This window comes from Pinus tabuliformis, chromosome X, assembly GCF_031772625.1.
Source record: "Pinus tabuliformis cultivar Carrire ecotype Pingquan chromosome X, CPIR1, whole genome shotgun sequence".
In the NCBI taxonomy this organism is placed as follows: Eukaryota; Viridiplantae; Streptophyta; class Pinopsida; order Pinales; family Pinaceae; genus Pinus; species Pinus tabuliformis.
The window spans coordinates 733,685,280-733,707,504 of record NC_142308.1 but is presented as its reverse complement, the minus strand read 5'-3'; positions in this window follow the sequence as shown (position 1 = coordinate 733,707,504).

Genomic DNA, 22,225 nt, shown 5'->3' with positions numbered 1-22,225 from the left:
TCCCCTGCATGTAGGAAAAACAAAATTCCTACATGCTATGCATATCTGTAAACATTGATCGCAGCATACCATTGATTCTGCAGATCACAACTATGCCCAACATATAAGCAACAAAACATGCATTTTATCATTAGGTCAATCATTCTCTTTCCTTCTACAAAGAATATTCCCCTTTAATAGGCATTGGTGTAACCAATATCTTTATGATTGTTGAGCATTGAATCAACATGTAAGAGGCTATCAATACCATAATTCATGAGGAAGTGCTTACATGGAAGGTTTGTATGACTTATTACTATGCAACTATACTATACCATCGATAAATACAATACTCTTTCAAGTCTATGATACTGCACACACATGTGCTTGCATCGAAAATTTATATAACTCATTAACATGCATGGATATTAAGCATGTTCCTCTCCAACATCTTCATCTTAATGACTACTTAACCAATTATGGTAACAACATGTAAACTATCCATGACAAAGCATAAGTATACGTATATACAACAATTAAGCTAGTTACAACCATGGACTTCCTCTATTATATAATTTTCCTTTCAGGTATTAGGTGACATTTGTTTTTATTCACCAATCCTTATTTAAATCTCTTACCTAATATACTTTTCCACACGGTTCCTTAACCAATACATGTTATGGTTTGTGTTAGAGGTTTTTTTTAAGCAAAAACTTTCTAATTTTATATTCATCATTCATATACGTTTAAAATAGAAGTTTTTTTGCCTACACATCATTGTCCATGCAGATGCTATCATGAGTAGGATAGCTCTAATGAGTGTGATAAGAATTACCCACTATGCCACTTCCACTAACTCTACTATTTGATGCAATAGAGACACATGCTCTTTATATTCTTATCATTGTCATTATGGTTGGTTCCTCTCGTGCTTGTTAACAGTTCACATCAATGGCCAGTAATCAGGTGGTTTTCTAGCATGTTCGACTGCGACACGTTCACTCACATGTTAGAATTCGTACTTTGATCAGGTCGAGATGCAGCACAAGAACCTGAGTCTTGTCTGATATGACTCAAGCTACGTGGAGTTATGTGTTATTCATGATTGTACACATGTTACTTCTATATGGATGGTTGTGACCATACCGTGGGACTTTACATTTATGATGATCCTTCTATATCGGATAGCTGCATCCAGGCCTTGGATCTTAGACTACAGATGATCTTTTTGTATTGGATGGTTATGCCCATGGCATGGGTCTTTTCATATAGTCCTTATCATCTGTATGGTTGTGTCCATACTGTGGATTCATGATATCAGATATGTATATGTATATGTGTCCTTGATTTGCAGGTCTCCTGACAGTGATTTTCCTCGTCCTTGCAAAAGCTCGTAAAGCATCTCAGCCATCACTCAACATTTTTCCTTCATGCTTTAGGGGGCATATGATACACAATATTTTGTCACACCTCCTGCACTTCCTTGTGACATACCCCAAAGTGCCCAAAACATGACCATAATGTAGTGTATTCATTCATATATGTAGTTCATATCCTCCCTTAGACATTGATTGGGAAATTCCTTGAGCTTCTCTTGAAGGAAATGACTCTTAAACCCTAATTTGAGAATCATCGCTCTTATGAGGCTAAAAATTGTGATGGTCGCATGTTGCAATATGCCAAACCCATGATGACATCGCTCTATTTGGTCATATACCCGTGATGATCCCAAAAACGTAATTTTCCCAAAGAGGATGAGAAGCTTCGTGATCTAGAAGCTTCTAGAGTGACGAGCTGGAGGTTGTTTGGCATAGATGAGGTCGAATCCTCCCAACTTGGCCTCTAACTCTTATCCCTATGAGCTACCTCCTTGAGATGAGGGCCTAATCATATCTTTGGAGAGGTCCTAAGTCCCTTTCCCAGCCTATAAATTCATCCTCTCCCATTCCCAAATGGTTGGTCTTTGTCTATTTGCACCCTTATGCTAAGCTTGTGCCTAGAGGCTATTCATTTGACTTGGATAAAGAGTTCATGGAGTGTTCTTGGCTTGGACTTGAATTACCACTCAAGGAGAGCCTTTCAACATCAAGGATTTGGTTGTAGGATTCCCTTTATTTCTAAATAATATACAACTATTGGTTCATCGTCCCAAAATATATATGTTCATTGAATTATTTAGCTTGACATTCCTTGATCATTTAAGTAGGTTGTTATTGGATTTTCTATTGGTTTTGGCATGCTTTGTTGTCTCTTGATCACTTTTGAAGGTACATAAACACTACGAGAAGCAGGAGCAAGTCCGTGACACAAGCGGTTTGAGGCCCTCAAAAAAGGAAGTCAGAATAGCATCAGAACGATGTAGGCCATCTCTTTCATTCTTCTTCTACATTATAACCTAGGAAGATGTCTAGTTTTTATCACTTCGGTTGCTAGACCCACTAATTCGGCTAGAGGGATTGTCTATGTCCACAGAGTGGATTAACCTTGTCAACGGCTCTACATAGTTAACATACCCAATAGTCGTCAACTCTGGTCAACTATGGTTAATATTATTGACGATGGTTGAGTTTTAAGAAGTTATTATGATTAGAGGATTAGAGAATTAGTGGGTTAGGTGATTAATAGATTAGTTCATGGGTTTATGGGTAGGTACAAAATTGTAGTGATGGTTGCCCTATATTATAGTATTTTTCACTAGAAGATGACTCAATAAAGGTTAGGAGGTTATGGCTTATAGTGGTTATTAAAGTTAGTGCATTTGTAAGATATGATAAGATACTATAATATATTCATTTCCAAAGAATTACCACAATAACTGTAGGTAAATGGAACTCAATCACAACTCTCATATCACTTGAGATTGGGAGGAAGAATCCACTTGTGGAGCTCTAATTAGTTAAATCAGGTTATGAGAAAATCCTACTAGAGGCCTAGGTTAGGCTCTAATTAGTCAAATCACGTTATGACCAATTCCTACTCAAGGCCTAGGCTAGGCTTAGCTTTCTAATTGGATCTTCAAAAAAGTGTGGTTTTCTATATGGTTGATCTTTATTAATATATTCAAGAGGGTAAATCATTGGAAACTATGATTATCCATAATTGTATGCTAGGGTTTAAGCGGATCAATGTGATTAATATGGTGAATCATAGTATATAATAATAAAATAATCTGCTCTTAGTTTTTGCGCGCGCTCTGCTCTGAACCGCGGAGCCGAGACTAGGTTTGCCGCCGCCACAAGTTCTTGGACGCAGCCATGAGCGGCCCTGGGGGTGGGGAGTCCGCTCCCACCCCTCCATTATCCTCCGAAGATGCTTTTCGAAAACTGTTAACGCAGAAAGGAAAGAAGCCACAGAACCCAGAGGTGCCGAAATTCATAAAAAAGCTTGAGGAAATACCAGAGATAGCACTTCCAGAGGAACAACCGATTAAAATTGCTCTTGCGTTGTCTGACAGAGGCCTGGTAGGGCAGTTTATGGGCCGTTGGCCGTCCACTAAAACCACGGACGATTGGATTCAGCGAAACTGGAGACCTCAGCTGGAAAGCAACGTGATTTGTTATGCTGTAGGACGAGGCTATTTCATTTTCGAATTTACCACCAAAGAAGATCGCGACCTGGTGTTCAGAAACGGGCCGTATTTTATGGGAAACCAAGGACTGTATCTCAACAAATGGAGTCCTGACTTTGACCCATCCGTCGATGTCCCCAAGGAGGCGCCGGTCTGGGTTCGCTTGCCTAACCTCCCGCTACACTGTTGGAGCTACCAATCTCTGCAGAAGATTGGTAATGGGTTGGGTCGGTTCATTGACAAAGCTGATCACAAGGGCCAATATACTTGTGCTAGAATTTGCGTGGAAGTCGATTTGGAAGCTGGGCTACCAGAAGCGATCAAACTCAAAGTTGGAGAATGGCAGCACTATCAGAAGCTGGACTACGAGCAGTTGTCGTTCAAATGCCGAACCTGTCATGAGCACGGACACTTCCAGAGAAACTGCCCAAAAGCTCCAACAGGGAATACGGTTGAAGAAGAAGGATGGAAAGAAATCAGAAAGGGAAAGGTTGTTCCAAAGCCTCCGGGACAGAACAACTCCGCTCCAATGGGGAAGCCTCAGTTTAACCCAAAAGCCGCTGCTGCTTCTAAAGATGGATCCTCCTCTGGAGGAAAGGTGGATGACAAGAAGACTCAAGAGGAAACAGAAAATAAGGAGAAACAAGGGAAAGTAAATGAAGCTGAACCAACAGTCCCTCCACCTGAGGATTGTCAGAGGGGAAATGAAGGCAATGAAGAACACATTAGTCTAGCCTCAGACTCTGAGGGAGAATCAGAAGAGAGAGACTCAGAAACTGACAACTCGCTAGTCACCCCAATCAAGACGACTAGAGGGCGGAAATCCAAGAAGAAACAGAGAGAGGAAAAAACCTACATAGATGTCCTCCAAGGTTCCCAAAAAACTCTCAAAGCAATGATGAATACCAGATCTGGGCGCAAGAGTAACAAGGCTCCAATAGGAGCCTCATCTCCCCAAAATAGTAAATAATGAAATACGTCTCCTGGAACTGCAGAGGTTTAGGTAGCAGGTCGAAAGAGGAAGCCCTGAAAGATATAGTGAGAATATACTCGCCTGAAATCCTCCTCATCCAGGAGACAAAGCTGGAGGATCTTCCTCTCCTCCAATCCAGTAAAGTTTTTTGGAAAAAAGGCCATGGAAGAGCGGTTAGTGCAAGAGGCGCCTCTGGTGGATTAGCCACCTTCTGGAACAGCGCCATATATGACTTTATTCAAGAAAAAAGCAGCCCCCACTGGCTCTTCACTCAGCTTCTCCACAAGGATTCTGGTCAGCAAGTAAGTATGTTTAATGTTTATGCTCCTGTATTGCCAAGCGAGAAAAAAATATGTTGGAACTCGCTTCATTCATTTCTTTTAGAGCAAAATCCCGGGAATATCATCATTGCAGGTGACCTGAATGTCACTCTAGCCCTTGATGAGAAAAAGGGAGGCTCCATCGTCAGGGATCCTGCCAGAGAATGGGTTGAAGATATAATGCTGGGCTGGGACCTGGAGGACATTAAACCCTCTTCAGGAAAATTCACCTGGTCCAACAAACGAATAGCCCCAAACCATATTGCTGCCCGTTTGGATAGATTCCTTGTCCACTCTTCTTTCCTTACCTGCGGTCTTATGGAAACCTCTAAAATTCTTCCAAATCTCACCTCTGATCATAAGCCCATTCTTCTCGAGCTTTCCTTGGATAGCAACCTAGGCCCTATTCCCTTTCGGTTCAGCCCTATTTGGATCCAACAAGAAGGCTTTCAAGAGGTGGTCTCTGAATCTTGGAATAGGCCTGTCCATGGCTCTCCATTCTTTGTGTGGGAAGAGAAAATCAGGGTTCTAAAAAGAAATCTTAAAGATTGGGCCAAAAGACTGCAATCCCCCTCAGCCAAAAGAAAAGAAAATCTAAACAGGCTCGCTGCTCATCAGTTAGATATGGAGCATAGTCCTGTTTCTCAATCCCTGCTCCTAAAAGAAGTCGAGCTCCAAAAAGAGGTTCATAGATCTAGCAGGGAGGAGGAAGAATTTTGGCGACAGAAGTCTAGGAACCTTTGGCTGCAGTCCGGAGATAAGAACACCAGCTTCTTTCATAAACAAGCCGAAGCCCGAAAGAATTTCAAATCAGTCTCTGAGATTCATTATCAAAATTCTGTGATTAAGGATTTCGAAGGCATTAAAAAAGCTGCATATTCCTTCTATCAAGATCTATATTCGGCTCCTGAAGAACCAGCTATCGATCCCCATTCCTATCCGATCGATTTAATCCCCAATTGCATCCAGGATTCGGACAATGCCATGCTGACAGCTCCGATTAGTATGGAAGAGCTAAAGGACGTTCTGAACAGCATGGAGCCCGATAAAGCCCCAGGCCCAGATGGGTTCTCTGTCAGGTTTCTTTTGACTTGCTGGTCAACAATTAAAAAAGACCTATTGAGAATGATCAGAAAATCCCAGAATTGTGTAAAGCTGGGTGGTGGCATCAACTCAGCCTTTCTTGCCTTGATCCCAAAAGAGAAAGGCGCCCCAGACTTCAGCAGATTTAGGCCAATATCCTTGTGCAATTCCAGTTATAAGCTGATCTCCAAAATAATAGCCAACAGGCTTAAAAACATTTTGCCAGACATCATCCCTGAAAATCAAGGCGGATTCATAAAAGGAAGAAAGATATTGGACAACATTGTGCTGGTCCAAGAAGCAGTTCACTCTAGTTGCCAAAGAAACGAGAAAGGTATGGTGATTAAGCTCGATTTAGCTAACGCTTTTGATAGAGTGAGACATGAATTTTTGTTCGCAGTTATGATGAAGCTAGGCTTCTCAACAGACTTCATAAACTGGGTGAAAGCCTGTATTGCCTCTCCATGGATTGCGCCTTTGGTCAATGGTCGTTCCACTGACTTCTTCCAAGCTTCTAGGGGCCTGAGACAAGGATGTCCGTTGTCTCCGCTTCTTTATGTTGTCCAGGCCTCGGTGCTTAGTTTCCAACTGGATCATAACCAGCAAAATCAAACCCTGCCTGGCCTCAGAACTACTCACAAGGTGAAAGACATTAATCATGCCCAGTTCGCCGACGACACCTTGCTGTTAGGAGGAGCCAGCATAATCTCTGCCAGACATTTCAAGAGGGAGCTGGACATTTACAGGTTGATCTCGGGCAGCAAAATCAATTATCGAAAATGCTCTATCTATGGCTGGAACTGCTCGATCAAAGAGCTGTCTGACATTGCAAGACTTTTAGAAATGGAAGGAATTCGAATTTGGGAGTCATTTAATTATCTCGGGATCCCAATCTTCAAATCTAAGCCTAAAGTTGCGCACTGGATGCCTCTGCTCGATAAGATAAAGAAAAGAATCCAAGCTTGGGGTGCCTCTTGGCTGAATAATGCAGGGAAAGTCACCCTTATGAAATCGGTACTAATAAGTATGCCCCTATACCAAAACTCTATTCTCCTTGCCCCCAAAACCTTTCTCAGCAAACTGGACAGCCTGTTGAGAAGATTTCTGTGGGAAGGTGGGAATAACAATGACAGAAGGATCCATTTAGTGAACTGGGATACTCTCAAGAGACCATTTCTGGAAGGAGGCCTCCATCTGCGCAACCTAGCTGCCCAAAATCTTGCTTTGGGTTCCAAGATACTGTGGAATTTAGTCTCTGGAAACACAAGCTGGAGTAAGAGAGTCATATGGAAGAAATACTTCCAAGGGCAGCGCTTGAGATGCCTGGATAAGCCTCCAAGAAAACTAAAAGGTTCTCCGATCTTCAATCTTTGTAATGCCGCTAGGGAGCAATTCAGCCATTACCTTTATTGGATCCCTGGTAATGGGAAAAAAATAAAAATCTGGGATGATCCGATCTTGGGTGACCAACCAATGAACCATGTGGAAGGTCTTGCAAACATTAAAGATTGGCTTCAGTCTTGCAATCTGCACACATTATGGGATATCTCGAATTGGAAGGAAGCTCCGGATAGAACCTGGGATGGTTGGAACCTGGGGGAGGTCCCCATTATGCTGCAGGGGGAAGCTTCTTTACTTTTAGATCTGCTCCAAGGTAAATCTCCATCAAAGGCCACTGCTAAAGACAAAAGAGGCTGGGGATCCATCTCTGGCCATTACACTGTTTCCGAAGGTTATAAAAGAACTATGGCTGTTCCACATGCTCCTCCCAATCCTGCCCAATGGAAATTTATATGGGATTTCCCAGCTCTTCCCAAAATCGACTTCTTCTGTTGGACCGCGGCACACCAAAGCATTCTTACCAGAGATAACTTGCGAAGAAGAGGGATGGAAGGACCATCCAGATGTCCACTTTGCTGTTCTGATGAAGAAACTATTAGTCACCTGTTGCTGCTTTGCCCCTTTGCTCAAGAAGTCTGGAAGGGAGTGCTGCTGATAGAACCATTTAACCTTGATTTTCCTGATAACATCCCTGCCCTGTTCAGAACTTGGGCCAGCTTATCTCCCTTCTGCCTTAAAAATAAAAGTCTTCTTAAAACCAGTTGGATGTGGATCCCTAAATTCATTTGCTGGAAACTGTGGTTGGAAAGGAATAACAGAATTTTCCGAGAAGAAAATTGCACTGCAATAAGAGTTATCTCAAAAATTAAAGCTTTGCTGGGCGAGGCTTTGGAAGCCAATACAACCTCAAGGAACGAAATGTGCCTGGCCAAAGAAGAGGAGCAATGGTTCAAAGATCTGGTTCCAAACCTGATGGAAAGGCCCTCTCCTTCTGTTCCCGTCCATGCCAACTGGGAGATTAGGCTGGAAGAACTAGAGTTCATTAAGTGGAGATCAGCCCTGGAGGATCATTGTTTATTCTTCGACGGGGCCTCTAAAGGAAACCCTGGGGTTGCTGGCAGTGGTGGAATTCTATTGAGTCCTGGAGGTTCTCCGGTTCTGAGATTCCATTGGGGTCTGGGAATCGAAACCAACAACAGAGCGGAGGCTCTTGCATTGTGGCAGGGGCTGACTATGGCTATTCACAGAAATATCCCTTCTCTCTCAGTCTTTGGAGATTCAAGACTTATCATCCAGGCAATGCTACAACCTAAGACCTCCCATCAGGTTCAATTAGCCACCATTATCAGAAAAATCAGGCTATTACTGCCCAAATTCAATAAAATCTCCTTCTATCATATCTTAAGGAACCTCAATTCTCAAGCAGATATGGAGGCCAATCTTGGCTCCCTCTGCTCTCGGAGAACCCTGGTGGTCAATTCAATTGAGTCTACTTGTCCCATTCCTTAATTTTCCTGTTGATCGACCTTTCTATCCTTCTTGATCTAAGGGTGTCCTATCCTTCCCTCATTCCTGCTATTCGGGACCTATTCTCAAATCAACCTAAGTAATCCGATTAGTTCAAGCCTGAATTCAGCTATCGCTTTACCGCCCTCTGTTTTCTGTTTTGATCCTGTTTTCCAAGAACCCTCAAAGGTTCCTCAAGGGCGCATCTCAGTATCAGCTTTGATTTTCTCTCCATTTCTAATCCTGAAGGCTGGGTTCAGCACAAACAGAGTCTCTTACTCCCGGAAAGCAGCATCCACTGATCTTCGCAACATTTGTGTTGGAGCTCCCAGATGAAGAAGCATTTTCAGGTTCCTACGCCATTGATGCTCTCTGGATCAGCAAGATCAAGATCAGCAGGAAGATCAACTGCATTGATGTTCTTTGGCACAGCAAGTTCAGGCTCCGTTGGAGGTCCTCTGGCACAGCGCGCTGTTCCTTCTATTCCAACAGTCAACACTAAGAGATCTCATGTCAAAATCGTTGAAGCTTATTTCTCTGGCTCCGAACAACGGATGGTCTGGCATTCCTCCGGATTAGTGGCGAATAATACCATTTCCATGAAGAATTCCCCAGATATCTGTCTCTGTTTTCGCAGAACTGTAAAAGCCCGCGGCAGCTTGTTTGCCGCCCAATAAAACTAACCGTTACTTTCGCAAAAAAAATAATAAAATAATCTAATTTAATGTCAAGACCAAGACAAACACCAAATTGGTGTATGAGATAGGGTGAAAGCATGGAGTTGGGTTACACATTTTGGCGAAAGAGGGTGCATTTGGGTGGAAAAAATAACGAATTGATCAAGCCATTTAAGTGCTCGATCGAGCCTTTTTAAGTGCTCTATCGAGCTCCTTGGGCGCTAAAAGGTAGCTTGATTGAGGGTTAAAAACACACCCTTGATCAAGCTATAACGCTCGATCGAGAATTATGGCTCAATAAAACCCTTTTCCTTTTATAAATATCACTCTTGCAGTGGGTAAACTAAGAGTTCGATCGACAGTGTGATAGTAGTTCGACAGAGAGTATTCAAGCTCGACCGAGAAATTGCAACATGGAGCGTTGAAATCAATTTCTCGAACCACCCCCCCAACATCCTAGAGGTTCAAACAAAGGTAATTATTCTATGTTTTTTCTCTTTCTTATACATAAAACATAACAGTCTCAAGGGATAACTCAGTTGGTCGAGTTCCTGTTGCTAAGTACCTTGCCAATTGGCAGGTCAAGGGATCAAATATTCTCAACACACTTGGGGTAAGGATCTACTAGATAAGTCGGTGGGTAGATCTCTTTGGGTTGATATGCCTAGATTATTCCCTGTGGATGTAGCGACCACTCAGTGTCCATGAACCACGGTTGAAAAAAACATAACATTACATAGTTATATAACTATTTAGTTCATAACATAAGGTTATAATCTAGAGCTCTATAATTATTTAACATTTATAACATAAAGTTATTTTAACATAACACATATATAACATAGCATGTAACATAACTATAACTATTTCATAACTATGTAACTATATAATTATTTAAACATAACTAGATTATAAAGTTATAAAATATCACATAGCTAAATATATTATTTATATATATATATATATATATATACTATTTATAACATAACATAATTCTATAACATAATTCTAAAATTATTTAACATAACATAAAATTATTTAACATAACATATAATTATTAGTTTTATATATATTTATATATATATATATATATATAGATATATATATCTCGTAACAATTTGACATAACATATTTAACATATTTATAGAGAAAGAAAGTGTAACATAACATAACATAGTGTAACATGTATTGTGCATAACTATAACATAATATAACTATAACTACATCATTTAACATAGCATAATTATTTAAGACGTAACGTGTGTGTGTGTGTGTGTATATATATATATATATATATATATATATATATATATATATATAATTTAACATATAACTATATATAAGTTCATATTTCAACAATGCATCATTGATAGATGCATTAAATCCATCATGAAAAGTGTATTTGGTCTAGTGAAGAAAAGCATAAAGACTTTTTTTTCTAATTTGTGCCATATTATTTCATTATGTACTTTGTCAAGTAAAAGAAAGATTGTTTTCATGTGCTTGCACATAGTACATGTCATGTGTCAAACTCAAATATTAAGAACTTAAAGTCTATTGTAGTATTTTGTTGGCATGAAATTTTATTAGTTTTGTAAATAGATTTATTGCAATTTTTTACATAGATATTTACATATTTATGCACTAGAATAAAATGCGTTATTAAGAAATGAGAAAAAGTATGAAGTGATGCAAGAGCATCCAGCTAAGGCACCATGACCGGGTGTTGGTCTCTGCCAGGTTGGAGAGTTGAATTAGCATATTGTTTGTTTTACATGTTCAGTTTGTCAGAATAGGAGGTAGGATTTTGTTTTATCTTAATCTCAGTATTAGTCAAAGGTAGTTTGGTCGGTTAGGGTTATTTACTTGTTTGTCTTTAATAAACAGTAGATTAATAATTGTCCTATCATTTTAAGAGAAAAAGACAAATGTGTCTAAATGTAAAATCTTGCCATATAGGCAGAACCAAATACTTAATGGTTATGTAACTATAAGGTCTACAACTGAAAGTAACTACACAGTTCCATTAATTGAAGACAAAGCATATAAATGTAACAATGAAAATCATTGACAAGGTTCCATGTTTTTAGATACAAATAATAAAGAGAGACAGAGCACAAATTTATCTATCATCCATTTGTACTATCGTCTACACATTGTGGAATTATGTTTTTCTCTGTTGTTTAACCGATTCAAAAATAACTAGCAGAATGCAGGCCTACAACTTTATGTTTTTTTTTCCTCTCTTAAAAGAAGACAGAGCACTATAAGTCGCATGTAAATTCCAAGACCAAATCGGACAAAGAACATTAAACAAACTTGTGGCCAGGAGAATGTCCACACAGTGAAACAATTGAACGAAGAAAACAAAGTCCGGGCACCGACTGAATAAGCCAAGATAGAGGTAATTCATTACAAACTATCATACACCATTTCTTTCCTTTATAAATGAAACAGAGTCAGAAAGAATATGTAACTGTTATTATATAAGAGTCCAGTGTACATTGTCAAAACAAATAGAGTAAACAGCGACCATGAGACAGGGCAGACCCTAGTCAAGGGTTTGACATTGTGAAACCCTCGAGCCTAACCAAAGGACATGACTAGAATGAATTACAAACTGGAAATTGTAAATAGGAGTATGCCCAGGTCGTGGAATGATTGAAATGATAGACAGCAACTGAGTAGCAAGGTGTAGCCACCAGAGAACTACAAACCTTAGCTACAATTCAACAAAATTGTGGTGACAGAGCCTACCAGCAAAGCCTTGAATGGTTTGCAAACCACAACGTTGAAGCCATCCATGCCCAAGGTCGAACCCTCGACCTGTGCAACCAGAACAAGCCAAAGTTAAGAATACCACGCATAACAGTGAACGAGCATAGATACAATACAAGTAAGGGAAGAATATAACTCACCTGGGAACGTGATAGAACAAGGACCCTCATGCAACAGAGCCATAGAATACAAACAAAAAGACCTGAGACAAGAGGAGCGGATGTGGTTAGTCTCTAAACCAGGAGAAGGCAAAGTTAAAGCAAGGAAAGACAAATTACCTGAAGACATAGCCGAGCGAGCCATTGAGCCTGAAGCCTATGCACACAGAAACCATAACATGAAACGATTTTAGCAGCAGAGCAGTATCAAGAAAAATAACCAACAGCAGGAAGGAACAGCTGGAAGTCCAACAAACCAAACCAGAAAATCGATTCCATGTACCAGTAGATGAAATAACTCATTGTGCCGAGGAAGACAAGCAAACTAACCTCCAGAGTGAAAATAGTACCATATAGCAAGGAATACAGTTGCCAACAACACAGGCGAGTCCGTGGAACCACCTTCATTCGCAGACAGAACCAGAACAGAGTATTCCCATAGAAACCCTCGCAGAGCTCTCACAGTAGAACAGAATGCCGAAAATGACCAAAATGCCAAAGGGTTTTGCGTAATGACCAAGCGGGAAACGAGGATCGAGGCAAGAGGATAGGTCAAACTCATATTCATTATCCTTATTAAATGATTGCAACCACCAACATAAATATCCATTGATCATAACAATAATCAAAACCCAAATCATCAACCAAATCTACCTTCATCGATAGCGCCAGATAAGTGTGTGTTAATTTACACATTGAAGTGTGAGCTAGGTCCCATAATAGTGGTATCAAAGCATATTTTTTTTCTAAGGTCAGTTAGAGAAATGGAGGTAGGAAGGCGAGGTCATGGAAGAGGTGTTTGGAGGGTAGTAGATGAAGGACTGAGAGAGGAGATCAAGATTCTTACTGCCTGTTTGGAGGTAGTTGAGGCAAGGAGAAGAAGAGATCCAGAAGTAGGCGATGACAGTGAAGAGGAAACTGAAGTGACAACAGATAGATTGGATGGAAAGGGCCTATAAATGAGACTGTTGAGATCGGTCTTAGTGGCAAGCAGTACCCAAACCAGAGCTCCCAAATTATGATGGTAGCATATCCATAGAGGTTCTATTAGACTGGATCAACGAGCTAGATAAGTATTTCGAGTGTGAGGAGGTCAGTGAAGACCACAGAGTTAAATTCGTTGCGACGAAGTTGAAGGGACACGCAGCCCTATGGTGGGACAGTGTCCAAACAGAGAGAAGGAGATTGAACAAGTTGTCGATCAAAACCTGGTCAAGGATGGTGGCCAAGTTGAAGGGTAGATTTCTACCGAAAGACTATCAGATTGCACTACATAGACAAGTGCAGAATCTGAAACAGAAAGGGATGACGGTGAGGGAGTATACTGAGGAGTTTTATCGAGTGAACTTAAGGGCCAGTTATACAGAGGATACCACAAAAAAGACAGCCAGGTATGTAAATGGTTTAAGGCTAGAAATTTTAGATGAAATTAGTATTCTATCTCCAAAGAACATTGAAGAAGCGTATAAAAGTGCTATGAAAGCTGAAGAGAAAATTACTAGAAGGCAGAATGCCAGGAGAGGATGAGGAACCGGTAGAGGAAGAGGCCAGTCATATGGCAGAGGGTGGACTATTAGCAATAATGAGGAAGGCAGCAATTCTAAAGCCTTCAGATCAGTAGACAAAGGTGATAATGTGAAAGGTGGTAGGCCATATCAGCGAGGCAGGGGAAATGGTTGAGGTAGAGGAGCTGGTTATTAATGCTACAGGTGTCATAAGTGGGGACATAGATCATTTGAGTGTCCTGAGGTAGACCAAGCTCAGCAGAGGGGTGCATATGTTGCACAACCAGAGGAAGCAGAGGCACCTTCCCAAGAAGCAGAGAATGCTCCAGAAACAGGGGAAGCCCTGGTGTTGAACAAGGTGTTGTTAAAACCAGCCAAGGAAGTCACCGAACAAATGCAACAGAAGGCTTTGTTTCTAACAGTTTGTAAGTCACACGGTAAGTGCTGTAAGTTAATTATTGACAGCAGTAGTACAGATAACTTAGTGGCCACAGAGATGGTGGAAAAGTTAGAATTGAAGAGATTGAAACATCCCACCCCTTACAAAGTTTCATGGCTGCAAAAAGGCCATCAGTTGCTGGTGGATGAACAATGTGAGGTGGAGTTTCAAATAGGCAGATATAAGGATAAGGTCATTTGTGACATCATGCCAATGGATGTATGTCACATACTGCTAGGCAGGCCATGGTAGTACGACAGAAAGGTGGTACATGACGGAATGACGAACTGTTATAAGTTTGTCAAGGATGGAATCAAGCATATGCCTGTGCCCATCAAGGAGGAAGGGACAGTGGGAACAAGTGAGCCAAGAGCATTGTTGGTCAGTGGAAAACAATTTTTGAAACAAATTGAGGATAGCAAGGTGAGTTATGCAGTTGTAAGAAGAGAAAAAATGGTACTGTTGCGCATAGACGTGTCAGATTTACCCCCAGAAATTCAGCAGATGTTGCAGGAGTTTACAAATATAGTGGTAGATGACTTGCCAGATAAATTGCCCCCCAAAAGAAGCATAAGTCACCATATTGACTTCATACCCGGAGCAAGCTTGCCGAATAAGGCAGCATATCGGATGAGCCCCAAGGACAATGAGGAGATTAGAAAGCAGGTGTAGGAACTGCTAGACAAAGGATTGATAAGGGAGAGTTTGAGCCCTTGCGCAATTCCAATAGTTCTCGCTCCCAAGAAAGGAGGAGAGTGGCGGATGTGCACAGACTCGAGGGCCATCAACAAGATCACCATCCGGTACAGGTTTCCACTGCCCCGGATGGACGACATGATGGACTGCCTAAGTGGGGCAGCATATTTTTCTAAGATAGACTTGAAGAGCGGGTATCATCAGATCCAAATTCGAGAGGGGGATGAGTGGAAGACAACCTTTAAGACGAATGAGGGACTGTATGAATGGCTGGTTATGCCATTTCGGACTGAGAAATGTGCCCAGTACATTTATGTGGCTAATGAATGAAATGCTGAAAGAATACATTGGAAAATTTGTGATAGTATACCTGGACGACATACTAATTTTCAGCAGAACAAGGGAGGAGCACCTTCGACATGTTCGGAAAGTGCTGGAAAAATTACAGCAAAATAAACTACTGATAAATCTGAAAAAGTGTACTTTTCTACAAAAAGAGTTGATTTATTTGGGCTTTGTAATAGCATACAACGAAATGACGATGGATTCGGAAAAGATTGCAGCGATAGTTAATTGGCCATCGCCGAAAAGCTTATTTGAGGTACGTAGTTTTCATGGGCTAGCGAGTTTTTACTGGAAATTCATAAGAAATTTTAGCGAAATTTGTGCACCTATGTTGGACACTATTAAAAAGGCCAGTCAGCCTTTTCAATGAACTGATGCAATGGAAAGGAGTTTTCATCTATTAAAGAAGAAGATCACATAGAGACTGATCTTGAGATTGCCAGATTTTAAAAAGCTTTTTCAGCTTCATTGTGATGCTAGCGGTACGGCTATTGGAGCTGTACTCAACTGGGAGGATAAATTTGTTGCATTTTTCAACGAGAAGCTAAATGAAAGAAGAGATAAATATTCGTCCTATGACAAGGAGTTCTATGTTGTTGTATAGGCATTGAAACATTAGAGGCAATATTTTTTAGGAAATGAATTTGTGTTGTTTTCAGATAATTCTGCACTACAGTATGTAATGCAACAGCACAAGCTGAATCACAAACATGCCAAGTGGGTGGAGTATTTGCAGAGTTTCACCTTTGTGTTGAAACACATCAGTGGGTAGGCCAACAAGGTGGCAGATGCATTAAGTATGAGAGCTTTACTTTTGCAGGAGAGTACTGTACAAGTGCTAGGTTTAGAGCACTTAAAATATTTATACCAAACTGACACAGATTTTAAGGAGGCCTATGAGGCATGCTAGAATCCCTTGGTGAGAGATAACAGTCCATGGTTGGATTACAACTTGCAAGAGAAATTTCTATTTAGAGGAGGACAGCTATGCATTCCTGACTGCTCGATGAGGTAGAACATTATTCGGGAGAAGCACAGTGGAGGTCTAGCTACACATTTCAGCATAGATAAGACACTCGAGTAGCTCAGTCATTTCTACTTTTGGCCAAAGATGCGAAGGGATTTACAGCGATTTGTGACCATATGTAAAGTGTGCTAGTTGGCGAAAGGTCACAGTCAAAACACGGGACTGTATACACCATTACCTGTTCCAAGCAGACCATGGGACTCAGTCAGCTTAGACTTTGTCTTTGGTCTACCTAGGACATAGTGAGGTTACGACTTGGTGATGGTAGTAGTGGACAGATTCTCAAAGATGGTGTATTTTATCCCTTGTAGAAAAACCAGTGACGCCACTCACATGGCCCACTTGTTTTTCACGGAGATTGTCAGGCTACATGGGTTGCCTAAGTCTATTCTTTCAGACAAGGATGTGAAGTTTACAGGGCACTTTTGGTGTACCTTGTGGAAGAAGATGGATACACAACTGAGTTACAGTTCTGCTTATCACCCGCAAACCGACGGACAAACAGAGGTGGTAAATAGGAGTCTGGGAAACCTGCTACGAAGCTTGATTGGTGAGAATTCGTGGATGTGGGATCGAGTGCTTGCCCAGGCAGAGTTTGCTTATAATGACTCACCCAATCGTAGCACCGGTTACAGTCCATTTCAGATCCTGTACGGCATGCATCCTCGCGGAGTGCACGAATTGCGAGATCTCAGACTGCAAGAAAGGAAAAGCATATATGGAGAAGATTTCGCTAACGCAATGAGAGATTTGCATGAGAAAGTTAAAATTAAATTGCAGGACAGCAGCCAAAAGTATAAACAGCAAGAAGATTTGAAGAGAAGGGAAGTAAAGTTCAATGTAGGAGATGAAGTCCTCGCACATTTACGTAAGGGATGCTTCCTAGAGGTGCATACAATAAGCTGAAGTATAAGAAGATAGGTCCCTGCAAAATCCTCCAGAAATTTTCAGCAAATGCCTACGAGATACAGCTGCCACCAGGGATAGGCATTTCACCATCTTTAATGTAGCAGACCTGTTCCCTTACACTGTTGACCCAGAAGAAGAAGAACATAGAACCACACGGCCTGCACGGAATACCCAGGATGGAGGAGAAACTTGGATGAGACAGATGCCTTACATTCAGCCTCGCTAAATCGAGAGCATTCTCGACACTCAGGTGGCCAAACGAACTCGGCGAAAGGAGTATTTGCAATACCTGGTCGAGTGGAAGAACCGTCCTATTGAGGAAAGTTTGTGGCTTGATGCCAGGAAGATTGAACAGATAGGTTCTTCAATCGAGATGCTGATGGACTGTAGCCATGATTTCTTCTCGCCTCGAGAGCCTGATGCAAGAGCATCCAGCTAAGGCACCATGACCAGGTGTTGGTCTCCGCTAGGTTGGAGAGTTGAATTAGCATATTTTTTGTTTTACAGGTTCAATTTGTCTAAATAGGAGGTCGGATTTTGTTTTATCTTAATCTCAGTATTAGTCAAAGGTAGTTTGGTCTGTTAGGGTTATTTACTTGTTTGTCTTTAATAAACAGTAGATTAATAATTGTCCTGTCATTTTAAGAGAAAAAGACAAATGTTTCTAAATGTAAAATCTTGCCATATAGGTAGAACCGAATACTTAATGGTTATGTAACTATAAGGTCTACAACTGAAAGTAACTACACAGTTCCATTAACTGAAGACAAAGCATATAAATGTAACAATGAAAATCATTGACAAGGTTCAGCGTTTTCGGATACAAATAATAAAGAGAGACAGAGCACAAATTTATCTATCATCCATCTGTACTATCATCTACACATTGTGCAATTATGTTTTTCTCTGTTGTTTAACCGATTCAAAAATAACAAGCAGAATGCAGGCCTACAACTTTATGTTTTTTTCCTCTCTTAAAAGAAGACAGAGCACTGTAAGTCGCATGTAAGTTCCAAGACCAGAACGGACAAAGCACGTGAAACAAGCTCGTGGCCAGGAGAATGTCCACATAGTGAAACAATTGAACGAAGAAAACAGAGTCCAGGCACCAACTGAATAAACCAAGACAGAGGTAATTCATTACAAACTATCATACACCATTTCTTTCCTTTATAAATGAAACACAGTCAAAAAGAATATGTAAATGTTATTATATAAGAGTCCAGTGTACATTGTCAAAACAAATAGAGTAAATAGCGACCACGAGACAGGGTAGACCATAGTCAATGGTTTGACATTGTGAAACCCTCGAGCCTAACCAAAGGACATGACTAGAATGAATTACAAATTGGAAATTGTAAATAGAAGTATGCCCAGGTCGTGAAATGACTCAAACGATAGACAACAACCGAGTAGTAGCCACCAGAGAACTACAAAACCAGCTACAATTCAACAAAATTATGGTGACAGAGCCTACCAGCAAAGCATTGAAGGGTTTGCAAACCACAGCGTTGAAGCCATCCACGCCCGAGGTCGAACCCTCGACTTGTGTAACCAGAACAAGCCAAAGTTAAGCATACCACACATAACAGTGAACGAGAAGAGATACAATACCAGTAAGGGAAGAATATAACTCACCTGGGAACACAATAGAAAATGGACCCTCATGTAACAGAGCCACAGAATACAAACAAAAAGACCTGAGACAAGAGGAGCGGATGTGGTTAGTCTCTAAACCAGAAGAAGGCATAGTTAAAGCAAGGAAACACAAATTACCTGAAGACATAGCCAAGTGAGCCATTGAGACTAAATCCTGTGCACACGAATACCATAACATGAAATGATTTTAGCAGTAGAGCAGTATCAAGAAAAATAACCAACAGCAGGAAGGAACGGCTGGATGTCCAACAAACCAAACCAGAAAATCGATTCCATGTACCAGTAGATGAAGACAAGAAAACTAACCTCCAGAGCAAAAATAGTACCATATAGCAAGGAATACAGTTTCCAACAACACAGGCGAGTCTGTGGAACTACCTTCATTCGTAGACAGAACCAGAACAGAGATTCCCATAAAAACCCTCACAGAGCTCTCAGAGTAGAACAGAATGTGGAAAAGTAAATGACGAAAATGCCAAAGGGTTTTGCGTAATGACCAAGCGGGAAATGAGGATCGAGGCAGGAGGACAAGTCAGACTCATATTCATTATCCTTATTAAATGATTGCAACGACCAACATAAATATCCATTGATCATAACAATAACCGAAACCCAAATCATCAACCAAATCTGCCTTCATCAATAGCGTCGGACAAGTGTGTGTTAAGTTACACATTGGAGTGTGGGCAAGGTCCCATCATGAAGGTAGATTTGATCACTTCTTTTGATTGTGTTTACATGGAAATCAATACTTTGGTTGATAAATTATAAAAAATGGACTCTAAAGTTTAGGACTTCATGCTAGGTTATTCTGCTTGAGTTTATAAATAGTTTTTTTGTTAACACATTTTCTTGGAACCCATATATGCATCCCAATTGTAGATCATCACAATGTGAAGATTTATGTTATACATGGCCGGGCTCACGATCAATCACATATCCCATTGAGAGTTCATGTTCCATTCATATATCCTGCCTCTGACACTAGTTGAAGTGTCAAAGGTAATGTTTCTATCTCTGTTGATGATCATGTTATATCTTGTGGACCTTCTTCGCTTATTTCAAGTACACCTCCTTCATTTTTAAATCCTCTTTAAAATTTATGTGTTTATGTCTTGAAATTGTCTTTAATTTTTAAATTTCCTTCAATTGATGTGTTTGAATTTAATATATATGTTATTATGCTTCTAGTTTGTTAACTATATATATGTTAAATTATGTTATGATTTACAGGCCCAGACAGCCGAAGGTGAGGATCGGAGTGCAACATCGATCCCTCTATGGGATGATGCTACAACTCATATCACATTACAGGATGTTACAACCCATCATACATGGATCACAATAGAGATAGAGAATATCATTGCCAATTAACCGACTCATCTTGCATTGTCTTTGATGTTAGATAATGTAGTCAATAGTTTTATTGTGCTTACACTAAAATCAATGCACAATTTTAAACTAATTACCTTGGAATTATTGTACATCATATATCTAGTTACATCAAATAAGAAACAAACATCTTCACTGAAATCAATGCATCTAATGAAAGCAATCAAATAGGATGAGAAATCAACATCTACACTAAAATCAATGCATACGATGCAAACAATCAAATAGGATTAAAAATCAACATCTACATTGAAATCAATGCATCTAATGTTGCAATCAATCAAATAGGATTACAAATCAACATCTACACTGAAATCAATGCATCTAGTGCTAGAAATCAAATAAGATTAGGAATCAACATCTACATTGGAATCAATGCATCTAATGCAATCTCGATCAAACAAGATTAGAAATTAACATCTTTAAAAAATTTAATGTATCTAATGAAAGCAATGAAATAGGATTAGAAATCAACATCTACACATAAATCAATGCATCAAATGCAGGAAATCAACATATGTATACTGAAATCAATGCATCTAGTGTAGGCAATTTTCTTCCCTAGTTCTCCCCCCCTTTCATCTATATCAATATCTCCCTCCATCTCTCATTCTTTGTCTCTCTATCTCACCCCATAAACATACATGCTCTCTCTCTTCATATCTATCTATCTCTCCCTCTATCTCTCTCTTCTTCCCTCTTTCCCCCTTCCATCTATATATCTATCTCCCTTTGTCTCTCCTTCTTCGTCTCTCTGTATCACACTGAAAACATACACATTTTTTCTCTGTATATATATATATCTCTCTCCCTCTCCCTCTCCCTCTCCCCCTCCCACTATCTCTCTCTTCCCCTTCTCTCCCTCTGTCTCCCCTTCTATCTATCTTCCCTCCTCCCCTCTCTCTCCATCTCCCTTGTCACTCCCTCTCTCTCCATCTCCCTTGTCACTCCCTCTCTCTCTCTATCTCCCTTGCCACTCTCTCTCTCTCTCTCTCTCTCTCTCTCTCTCTCTCTCTCTCTCTCTATCCATATTTCTCTCTCTATGTGTCTTTATTCTTACATCCCTCTCCCCCCATCCAAATCCATCTCTCTCTCCCCTCTCTCTCTTCCTTTTTCTCCCACCATCCTCTATCTCTCCCCCTTATCACTCACTCACTCACTCTCTCTTTATATATCTCTCTCTCTTGAGCTTCGTCCTACAACTCTGTTGATTATCTCCCTCCCTCTCTCATTGTCTCTCCTCCTCCTCTCCATCTCTCCTTATTTGTCTTTCTATCTCACCCGCAAACATACATGCTCCCTCTCCATCTCTCCCTTTCCACTCCCTCTCTCTCTCTCCACCTTTATCTCTCTATATGTCTTAAAATTCTTCATTCCCTATCTTTTCCTCCAACTCCATTTCTTGAGCTCCCTCTCTTTATCTGAGAATCTCTCCTCCTCTCCTTCTCTCCATCATTGTGTCCCCCTCTCTTTCTCTTACCTTTCTCTCCCATTCTCTCTCTTCTATATTTCAAAGTTTTAAAATACTTTGGTAATTAAAATATTATCATTAAATATATACTTTTTATTTTGATGTCGTACAACTATTTAATAATTTAATATAATACTTATTTAAAATGAAAGGTTTCAAATGTGTGTTGTACATGCACCTGGAGCGAAAATGATAATTTTCCATCGAAATATTATCTAAAATTTTCCAAAATATTAATGTTCCAGCTCCCTCCATCAAATATGCATAGAGCGCTTCATGTCTTCCAATTGAAACTGTTTAGGTTTTATTTATTTAAAGGTAACTTTAGGTTGTGATTAATTCAAGATTTTAAAAATATTATATATTTTATTATGTTAGATTTATAAAAGAATTAAGTTA